General features: G+C 32.8%; 1 long non-coding RNA gene and 1 pseudogene across 1 annotated transcript; both read left to right on the top strand.

The window, feature by feature from the left end:
- Nucleotides 1–2,770: 2,770 nt before the first annotated feature.
- Nucleotides 2,771–3,921, top strand: LOC140955129 (uncharacterized). Its single transcript, XR_012168873.1, has 2 exons — nucleotides 2,771–3,457; nucleotides 3,583–3,921. It is a non-coding gene; the product is annotated as an uncharacterized lncRNA (long non-coding RNA).
- Nucleotides 3,922–4,887: 966 nt separating this feature from the next.
- On the top strand, nucleotides 4,888–10,217 carry LOC118051976 (disease resistance protein RUN1-like; annotated as a pseudogene).
- Nucleotides 10,218–11,420: the final 1,203 nt, after the last annotated feature.

Here is an 11,420-nt window from a genome sequence, read left to right as displayed (position 1 = left end):
ATAGTAACAACAAATTAAATGATAATAACAAGAAAATAGGAAATTAGATTGAATAAATATCAACAAATTAAATAATTAAGTTGATAGCTTTTGATTTATCTCTATCATTCTGGGCAAAAGAAGGGGCTGCCAAGCGCAGCAACCCTGCTGCAATGTGTAGCAGTGTGTGAGAGTAATGGGAGTGAGTTTGAGTGAAGTGATCCTCCTTCTTCACGTGTATTGTAACCCTTTCTCTATATCTCTAATAATATTAGCTCTTCCCCCGTGGATGTAGGCGGTTTGCCGAACTACGTTAAATATTGTGTCAATGTGTTTAGCCTCCAATAAACAACTATCAGTACATCACTGGTCGGATTCCCAACACTTACTTAGTCCCTGTTATTTATAGAGCTTATAATTTAGTTAAGTAAAAAAAAGTTTAGCAGTTTGATACAAAAGCTCATGGCCAAGTAAAAGATGTTTATTTTGGATGTAATAAATATTCATATTGGAACATAATATTTAACTCTCAAATCCCTAATCTAGTTGATCATATAAATAATTGTTTTAATTAATAGCTATAAGAAATAAAACCCCTTACTAGTTGATTACTTGAATAAAAACTCAAGATTGTGGAGCAAAGTAAATAAATTACTTAATCAGGGTTACCGGAGGAGTTATTTGCCAGGATATTTTGAAATCCAGTTGAGAATTTTCCTTGCTTTTTTTCCTCTACCGCTCTACATGTTACCTTTCACCTTTTATAATTATAATTATTGCATTGCAAATAATTTGCAAGAAAGATGATGAACTTTCTTTTAGTGAATTAAGTTCAATTAAAGAAAATCCTGTGCAAATTATACAAAATCCTGCTATAAATTCTTGGAACCTCGTTTTGGGATTAATTAGCGAGAATAAGAATATTCTGTGAATTATACAAAATTTATTAGTAATCATAGATATAATATTTATTATAGGTCATCAATATTAAATAATGATTTATTTTCTAACATAAACTATTGAACGGAATTTATATATAAAAATAATTAAATTGAGATTTTTCAATTACCTTTAAACATATCATGGTTTTAATTAGTGAACTGTTCATCATATAAATTATAAAAAAATATTTATTATATATATATATATAGTAATAACAAATTAAATGATAGTAACGTTATTATAAAGAATATGTTATACTCATTGTCAAATTGGATGAGTTACCGTGGAGAAGGATGCTCATTGTCAAACTGCTATTCCTATCACATTATTATAAAAATTGGATGAGTTACCATAGACCTAACCCCTTTCAAGCCTAGTCCCCTGGTAAATGGAATGATGGTCCCATAAATAGCTTTTTCTCTTTCCAGTTTGATCTCCAAGCAGTTTGGTCTTCCTCGCTGGACCACCTTAGCACGAGAATCACGCTAGAGGATTTAAAAATAGTTTTGAAGTATTATTAAACCTGATAAAAATAAATAACTGATAATAATATAGTTGGGATTTAATAAAAAATTCATAAAAAAATCACTTAAAAAAAACCAAAAATTAAACAACCGATAATAATATAGTTAAAATGATAAAATATTGTTTAAAAAACAATTTGAAACCAATTAATCTTTCAAAAAAAAAAAACATGCGATGAAAACCAATTCATGAAAAAGTAATGGATATTAATTTAGACTAAAAGGATGAAATAATAAAAAGGGTATTCATTTTATTGTTCAAAGGAAACCGCCCCCATCTTTCATGTTCCCTTTCCCTCCTTTACACGGCCTACTCAATGAAAAAGCAAACACCCCATTAGATTTTCATTATGAGAGTGAGAATGAGAGAGAGGTAATTTCGACTATACAGAGAACTCGACTGGACAGAAAACTTAAAGATAAAATAGCTTTGATTTACAACCATGGCTTCAAGGGGCTGGAATAGAGTTTGTTTCTATGTTTAAAGGTCCCACTAATGCATGTTCTCCACAAACTACCCCAAATCCGCCACTACAGCTCAAGTAGCTTTGAGTCATTCCATCAAATAGGAATTGAAATGACACGTATCAGGTGTTTGATAAAATTCCTCAGCTGGGAAAAAAAAAAAAACCATGTTTAGAATGCTTTAGTCCTTTCGAGTGGAAAGTGGTGTGAAAGTGGGAAGTACTGTGAGAGCTTTATGCCACTTTCTATCTTAGATGTAATTGCTTTGGCAAAAATAAACAAATAAAAGTTAGTGTTCGCACTGCTTTAGCCCAAGAGTCTTCCATGGTTGCCTTGGATTGATTGACAAGAAGAAGTCTGAATGTTTTTAGAAAAAAACAGCCTTCATTGCTTTTCAAAACCAGTCTCTGAATCAAAATCTTTTGTTACTTCGACTTCAGTAATGTTACCGCGTGGACCCAGTTATTGTGGAAACTTTGCAAAGGATCTCGAGGAAGAAAAATGATTGCATTGCTAATAATTTGCAAGAGAGAATTCTTTCACTGAATAGAAAAAAATATTATTTTTAAAATAACAAGAAGTAAATTTAAAACTACTATTTTTAAAATAAAAAAACTAGAAATTCCTGATAATATTGAATAAAAAAAAATACAAAAATTATTCTTTTCAAGTAGAAAAAAATTATAGAAGTTTAATAATTCTGAATAAAAATAAATAAAATTTCTAAACTAAATAAAAATATTTGATAAAAATATTTTCTATCCCAAAACTTCTTATATCAAAATCTCATTTATCATATTTTATTGATAAATAATAAAAGACATGACATACAATTAAACTATGTTTGAAATAAAATTGATAAAAAACATGACATACAATTAAGCCAGTGGCCCGGCTGGGCTCAGCAGCACTGTGCAAGTGAATTAAAATTCACTTGCACAGTGTAAGAGATGCTTAATTGAAAAGGAGAGCTTCTTACCTGGTCTGCGAGGCGATGGAGACGGTGGCGAAGCTCTGGCTGGCCGACTACATCCTCTGCTCTTCTCCTTCTTCTGCTTTCCTTTGTTTCCTTTTGATTCTGTGCCCGTATACTTCAGTCTTCCTGCAGCTCCTGGGATGATGAAGGAAACAATAATGAAGAGCCGGTTTACTGTGATGTTCTTTGAATGAATACTGGTCTTTCTTTTGTTTGCAGGGACCTCCTCCTCTCAGTCTCTTCCCCTCCGTTCGTCTTCTGTTCCTTTTCTTTTTGTTTTCTCAGTCCTTGCGATGAAGAACAGAGGACGTTGCTGGTTTCTCCTTTCGAAATTGGGTCTCGTTCTTTGCTCTGTTTGTGGCTTGCGTTTTATTGGTTCTTGACTCTGTATTTCTGGGTTGAATCTTCAGCCTTGGTTCTGTATTTTTGGGTTGTGTTTGCGTTGTTCCGGCGACTTTTTTCTGGGTTTTTTGTATCGGGTTTTCTTATGCAGGGACGTCTGCAGAGATGAAGGCAATAGCGGGAACAATTCTCTGTGTATACTGGATTCCCTTCCTCTCCTTCTCTCTGTGTATTATTTCTTTGCTCTGGGGTTTTTGCTTTTGTTTTGGCTCCAATTTTTCTGGGTTGATTGCTCTGCCTCCTCTGATTTTCGGCCCCCCTCCTGGTTTCTGGGTTTTCTTCTCCCTTTTATAGAGAAGCCAGCCCTGCAACCAGTCCTGTCTTTGCAGGACTGTGTTATGGAATCCATGAACAAGATTATCGGCAAGAGACGTGGTCCAAGATCAGATTTGTTGCAGATTATCAGCTCCCCTGCTGAATCGGAAGCTCTCCTGTTGAATCGGGATGGAGAAGACGCACGGCTGTTCCTTAGCAACGGTGTCGTTTTGGCTGGAAAACGGGAGTTTTCAATTTGACCCCTGAACTTGGGAAATTCGGCAATTGGACCCCTAAGCAAATTAAAATTTTCTTTTAATTTTGCCCTCTTTTGATTAATTTCAATTAAATCCCTAAATTGGTACACTGTTTACAAAACAGTCCTTAATTCCTGGATTATTCAATTAGATGCTTAATTCTTTCAAAATTGATCAATTAACTCTCAAATTACATCCCTAAACTTCAAAATTTGTTGTCTTAACCCCATTGTCTACTATATTTAATTTTTATTATTTGTTTAAAAATTAGGTTATGACATTAATAAAAAAAAAAGAGAACACATGCTTAATAAAAAAAGAAAAAAAAAAACACAGAAAGAAATAAAATATGTTTGTAATAAATATAAAAGATGGATGAAAATATTTAAGAATAAGAAAGAGATATAGAATCTCTTTGTAAATTTTCTACAAACTTAATTACAATTATATTATAATTTCTTCCCTAAAATTATTCAAAATATAGTATTAGAATTACATAATACTCGGTTTTAATATATAATTAAAGAGTCTTTCCTGAATCAAATAATAAAAATATCGTATAATTCTTTTGGATGAATTGTTAAGAGCGTGTTTGGTAGTGTGGTAGCGGTTGCTTTTCAAATAGCTTTTCGTGTCGAAAAGCATGCCAATGATGTTTTTTTATTTTTTAAAAATCATTTTTAAGATCAGCACATCAAAACGATCTGAAAAGTACAAACCGAACTCAATTTTAGCAAAAAAAAAAAAAAAAAATTCAAAATTTAACGAAACACAGTTACAAACGCAATGCCAAACACTCTCTAAGTAGGGACTGTTTGGGGTCCTGACATGGCTGATTTTATTTTAATATATTATTTGATTAGTGTTGACTCTACTGTTGCTGCATTGACGGGAAATTTCAGTATTCCATATCCTTGCTCTACTCTGCAGCTGACTTCTCTGTCCCATTGCTACCATTTCATAGCCAACTCTTTGTTATATTTAACTTACTCTTCTTTGCTTCTTTGCTTCTTGTTCGTAGCGATAACTTGAAAGCCTTACGTTCAGATAGATAATCACTGACCAGTTCATCCTATTTAATTTAGAAATGCAGAAAGAAAAACGCAAGCAATCCAAAGATGAAGAAATCGATTCATCCTCGCGAAAGAGAAGAAAAGCTGACCTCAGTAAGCCTATATAAAGAATACAATTAACCTCATTTCAATATCATAGCTTTGGAATTTCGAGTTGAATGCTTTAGTCCTTTCGAATGGAAAGTGGTGTGAAAGTGGGAAGTACTGTCAGAGCTTTATTCTACTTTCTATCTTAGACGTAATGGCTTTGGCAAAAGAAACAAATAAAAGTTAGTGTTCGCACTGCTTTAGCCCAACAGTCTTTCATGGTTGCCTTGGATTGATTGACAGGAAGAAGTCTCAATGTTTTTAGAAAGAAACAGCCTTCATTGCTTTTCAAAACCAATCTCTGAATCAAAATCTTTGTTACTTCGACTTCAGTAATGTTAGCGCGTGGACCCAGTTATTGTGGAAACTTTGCAAAGGATCTGCAGGAAGAAAAATGAAAAGCTTTTCAAAACCAATCTCATGCCAAATTGGTTTGTCTGTCCAGTACTTGAGCTTGCTTCTCCACGGCAGCAAAGTATTGTCATTGACTGATTTAATTGCAAAGTATTTGCAAGAAAGCTATATCAATTACAATGTTTTAATTTCTAAAATTATAATTTTAAATTGTAAAAAAAAATTCAATTATTTTTAAAATTGTTTATTGAAAATTTTGCTTCAGGAGCTGTCAAGATTAAGTTAAGTTAATCTTTATTTTCAGTAACAATAAATAGCTAAATAAATCTATTAAAATTAATTAAAAAAATAACAAGTAAAATTAAGCAAATAATCCAAAAATAACAAGAAACTAGGTCTGATTTGAGTATGTTTTTTTATCTTGATTGATACTTGCTAAGTATTTGCTAATCATAAATAGCATTAACGAACTTCAGAGTCTGTTTGATATTTTTCTAACTTTTTACTATTTTACGTATTCCCGCAATAAATAAAGCCAGCAAAGGCAGATGTGTGTGTCTATATATACATGAACTGCTGATTCGATTTGAACACCCCATTTCTCCGATTCAATAACTTCAGTTGCAATAACTCTTTGTTATACAGAGGTATAGCTAACTCTTCTTTGCTTCTTTCTTGTTTTAATTTCATGTCTTTACCAATAACAATAATGTGAAAGCTTTGCTTGTTTCATGTTTAACTTCAGTTGCTATTGTCTTATGCTTTCTCATTATTAAGCTTAAATTGCTAATTGATTGTTCCTTCAATTCTGCAGCTGAAATGGCAGAGCCAGAGTCTTCTCGTTCTATACCAGAAGGGGCCTATGATGTGTTCTTGAGTTTTAGAGGAGAAGATACTCGCAAGACGTTTACTGATCATCTATATGCTGCCTTAGATCAAGCAGGAATCCACACTTTTCGAGATGATGATGAACTTCCTAGAGGAGAAGAAATCTCCGAGCATCTTCTCAAGGCAATTCGAGAATCAAAGATATCCATAGTTGTCTTCTCAAAAGGATATGCTTCTTCTAGATGGTGTCTCAATGAACTTGTAGAGATTCTGAAGAGCAAAAGGAAGAGAACCGGTCAGATTGTTCTTCCTATATTCTATGACATTGATCCTTCAGATGTGAGAAAACAGACTGGCAGTTTTGCAGAGGCATTTGATAAGCATGAAGAGCGTTTTGAAGAGAAGTTGGTGAAGGAGTGGAGAAAAGCTCTTGAGGATGCCGGAAACCTATCTGGATGGAGTCTCAATGATATGGCATATGGGTATTCCTTTTCTCTCTAAGATTCATTTGCAGACGTTTATGGAGTAATTTTACATTAAATTTTTCAATGTGAAGTTATAAAATATTTCTTTTTAGCATACTTAATTGACTTGCTATCGATGACTTGCCTTTTTTCTGTGAGCAGGCATGAAGCAAAATTTATCATAGGGATTATCAAGGATGTGTGGAATAAATTATGTCGCGAGTACTTAGATGTTCCTGAGCACCCCGTATGTATGGATCGGCTTGCTCACAATATTTATGACTTTCTAAGTGATGCAACAGATGATGTACGCATTGTGGGCATACATGGGATGCCAGGAATAGGAAAGACAACTATAGCAAAAGTTTGTATTTAATCAACTCTACTATAGATTCGAGGGAAGCTGTTTTCTTTCAGATATCAATGAAAAGTCAAAACAAGTTAATGGTCTTGTTCCTTTACAAAAGCAACTTCTTCATGATATTTTAAAACAGGATGTTGCAAACTTCGATTGTGCTGATAGAGGAAAGGTTCTGATCAAAGAGCGACTTCGTCGCAAAAGAGTTCTTGTTGTTGCTGATGATGTTGCTCATCAGGACCAGCTAAAAGCTTTGATGGGAGATCGACGTTGGTTTGGTCCCGGAAGTAGAGTAATTATTACAACAAGAGATTCAAATCTTCTTCGTGAAGCAGATCAAACATATCAGATCGAAGAATTGAAACCAGATGAGGCCCTTCAGCTTTTCAGCAGGCATGCCTTTAAGGACACCAAACCAGCAGAAGATTACATTGAGCTTTCGAAGAAAGCCGTTGGTTGCTGTGGAGGACTTCCTCTAGCTCTTGAGGTTATAGGAGCTTGTCTGTATGGGAAAAACAAAGATAGATGGAAAAGTGAAATTGACAACTTGAGCAGAATTCCAAACCACAATATTCAAGGAAAGCTTCTAATAAGTTATCACGCACTTGATGGTGAACTACAAAGAGCATTCCTTGATATTGCATGCTTCTTTATTGGTATAGATAAAGAATACGTCGCAAAAGTGCTAGGAGCCCGTTGCCGTCCCAATCCAGAAGTTGTTTTGGAAACTCTCCGTGAAAGGTCTCTGATTCAATTTCATGAAATTAAAGATGAAAGACAGTTATTTGGAAGGACGGTAAGTGTAACCATGCACGATCTATTACGAGACATGGGAAGGGAGGTCGTTCGTGAATCGTCTCCCTTGCTTCTTGGAAAAAGGACCAGAATTTGGAATCAAGAGGATGCATGGAATGTACTTCAGCAGCAGAAGGTAAGAGCTCAATGCATACATGAAAGCATAGTCATGCGTATTTTCTAGTCAAACTTATTACAAATAATTGAATGAAAGTTGTTGTTTTTTTTTTTAGGGTACGGATGTTGTAGAGGGTCTTGCACTGGATGTCAGAGCATCAAAAGGTAAATCAGTCAGCGCAGGAACATTTGCAGAAATGAAATGCTTAAATTTACTCCAAATCAATGGAGTACATCTCATCGGATCCTTCAAACTGCTTTCTAAAGAGTTGATGTGGATTTGTTGGCTTCAATGTCCTTTGAAATATTTGCCGTCTGATTTTACCTTGGACAATCTAGCTGTTCTTGATATGTAGTACAGTAACCTCAAAGAACTATGGAAGGGAAAAAAGGTGCGAAACATGCTACAATCCCCAAAATTTCTCCAGTATGTAATTTATATTTACGTGTTATGAATTTCTATGATTAATTTTAATTATTTTGCGCTCTATTATAACAGATTCTCAACAGACTAAAAATCTTTGATCTTAGTCATTCTCTGTACCTTATTAGAACACCAAACTTGCACAGTTCAAATCTAGAGAAACTAATTCTGAAAGGTTGCTCGAGTTTAGTTGAGGTTCATCAATCAATTGGACATTCAACGAGCCTCGTTTTCTTGAATCTCGAGGGATGTTGGAGCCTAAAGACTCTCCCTGAAAGCATTGGTAATGTAAAGTCTCTTGGAACTTTGAATATTTCTGGGTGTTCACAACTTGAGAAATTGCCAGAACGCATGGGTGATATGGAATTCTTAACGGAGCTGTTAGCCGATGGGATTGAAACTGAGCAATTTCTCTCTTCAATTAGGCAATTAAAGTATGTCAAAAGGTTATCATTGCGTGGATGCTGTCCGACTCCACCAAGCTATTCAAATATGAAACATTGGCTGCCAACATCTTTCACTAAATGGAGATTAGTGAAACACCTTAAGCTTTTTAATTATGGTTTGTCTGATCGCCTAACTAACTGTGTTGATTTTAGGGGTATGTTCTCTCTAGAAGTATTGTTTCTAAGAGGAAACAAATTCTCTAGCCTGCCTTCTGGGATCGGCTTCCTTCCCAATCTAAAGTACTTGGATGTTCAGGCATGCAAATATCTTGTATCAATCCTAGATCTTCCCTCAAGTTTAAGCTTTTTGATTGCATCTTATTGCAAATCATTGGAAAGAGTAAGAATACCAATCGAGTCAAAAGAAGAACTATGTGTAAATATATATGAAAGTCTTTCGTTAGAAGAGATTCAGGGCATCGAAGGTCTAAATAATAGTTTCTGGAATGTTAGTGTTGCAAGACGCAGTCATTCACCAAATAAATTACAGAAGAGCGTTGTTGAGGTACTATTTCTTTTGTCTCTCGTACACAAGAAGAAACACACAATTGGCACATACATTGATTATGTCTAAAATGGCAGCATTCCTTGAAATTAATATGTATACATGCAATTATTATTATTATTATTATTATTTTTATTTAAAAAAATAAATATCATCTTTAATAATATTTTCTTATTTTTCTTATTTAGTCTAAAAAATTAAATATTATCTTTAATAATATTTTTTATTAAATATTTAAAGTCTTTGGTTTTCTTTTTTATTTCTTGATTTTATGATAATATATTTATACAGGCAATGTGCAACCGTGGTCACGGGTATCGTATTAGCTTTATTGTTGATGTTGGACTTGAGATGCCAGATTGGATGAGCTACAGGGGAGAAGGATGCTCATTGTCATTCCATATACCTCCAGTCTTCCTAGGCTTACCTCCAGTCTTCCTAGGCTTACCTCCAGTCTTCCTAGGCTTAGTTCTTTGGCTTGAGAAGGGCACTCATCTTTACACACACACTAACATTATTATTATTATAAAAAATAAAAGCAACGGAAGAATATTGTTTAATGATAAACGAGCACAGATAGGATTACATATATTTATGGAGGGATGGATAAGATACATAAGTAGAAGTGAAATGGCAATGGAAGATTACTGTGCAGATGACGAATTGGAACTACACATTTATCCAGAGCCAACAGAGTATGCACTGCGCATGGGTCATTATTGGAAACGAGGCGTTGAAGGATGTGGGGTCCATGTGATCGCAAGGAAGTCAGATTCATTTGAAGAGTCGGCAGTGGGAACAGATACAGTGATGCCTTCACCACCGTTGTATCATCTGCTTCCTCATCCTCATCGTTGTTCAATTAGAGCGTCTACACCTAAGCAATGGTGTGACTTTTTACTTGCGGGGCTGCAAAACCATGACATCGGTTTATTGCTTCTTGGTAAGAACAAATATTTCCTTTAGTTATTTTTATTCTATTCTATTTAATTTATGAGATTAAATATTATCTTTAATTATTTCATTATTACTATTTAATATAAAAATTTAAAATATCATTTTAATAATAAAAAATTAAATATTTAAGGCTTTTTGGTAAGAATACATATTTCCTTTAGCTATTTCTATTTTATTCTATTTAATTTAAGAGATTAAATATCATCTTTAATTATTACATTTTTCTTATTTAATCTAAAAAATTAAACATTATCTTTAACAATGTTTTTTATTAAATATTTAGATTTTCTTATTTAATCTAAAAAATTAATTATTATCTTTGACAATATTTTTTATTAAATATCTAGAGTCTGCTTGGTTTTTTTTTTTCTTGATTTTATGATAATATTTTTCTTATTTAATATAAAAAATAAATATTATCTTTAATAATTAGATTTATCGAATATCACTCAAAAAATTAAATTATATCTTTAATAATTATTTTTTGAAAAACAAAAAGCCAACAATCACTAACATATTTTATTAAAATCACTTTAGTTTATTTAGGAAATATTGAAAACTGATTTTTTTGTTTTTTTACATTTAAATAAAAAATTGAATAATGTTTTTATATTTTATTTCAAATTCAATATTTTAAAACAAAAATGAAAAAAAATGATATTAACCTTTTTTTTATTATAAAGTAAGTTTCTTAATTAAAAGTGAAGGGGATTTGTTTGTAATAACAAAATGCATATATAATCACGCACGATTAACTTTATTTCCAAACTTGAAAGTTCTACTGAATTTGATGGTTTTATAGGTAAGAAGGAGCTGGATGGATGAGTTATTTTACATAGAAATGCTTGAAGTTACTCCAAATTAGTACGGTAATTCTTTTCCATCCGCTTTCAAATTGGACGACCTAGTTGATATTATCCATGATGTAATTTATACTTTTGATAAATATTGTTTCATTTTGTTTTCTCACTTCTTCTATGTATTCTCCAAAAAATGAAAATCTTTGATGTTAGTTAGAAATTAATTGGTTTTCTAGGAAGAAATTATTAGTTGAGATATACTATTTGAGTTGATTCTTCATTGTTTAATCTTATGATATATTTAAGATAATTGATGAAAACTAATAATACATAGGAAATTTCTGAAAGCATCCTTAATTAGTGTCATAAGTAAAGTCTTGTTAGTTTTGGCTATAAGATCTTGCTATGTATT

Source organism: Populus alba, chromosome 19 (genome assembly GCF_005239225.2).
Source record: "Populus alba chromosome 19, ASM523922v2, whole genome shotgun sequence".
NCBI classification, from domain to species: Eukaryota; Viridiplantae; Streptophyta; class Magnoliopsida; order Malpighiales; family Salicaceae; genus Populus; species Populus alba.
This window is presented reverse-complemented; position numbering and strand designations above follow the sequence as displayed.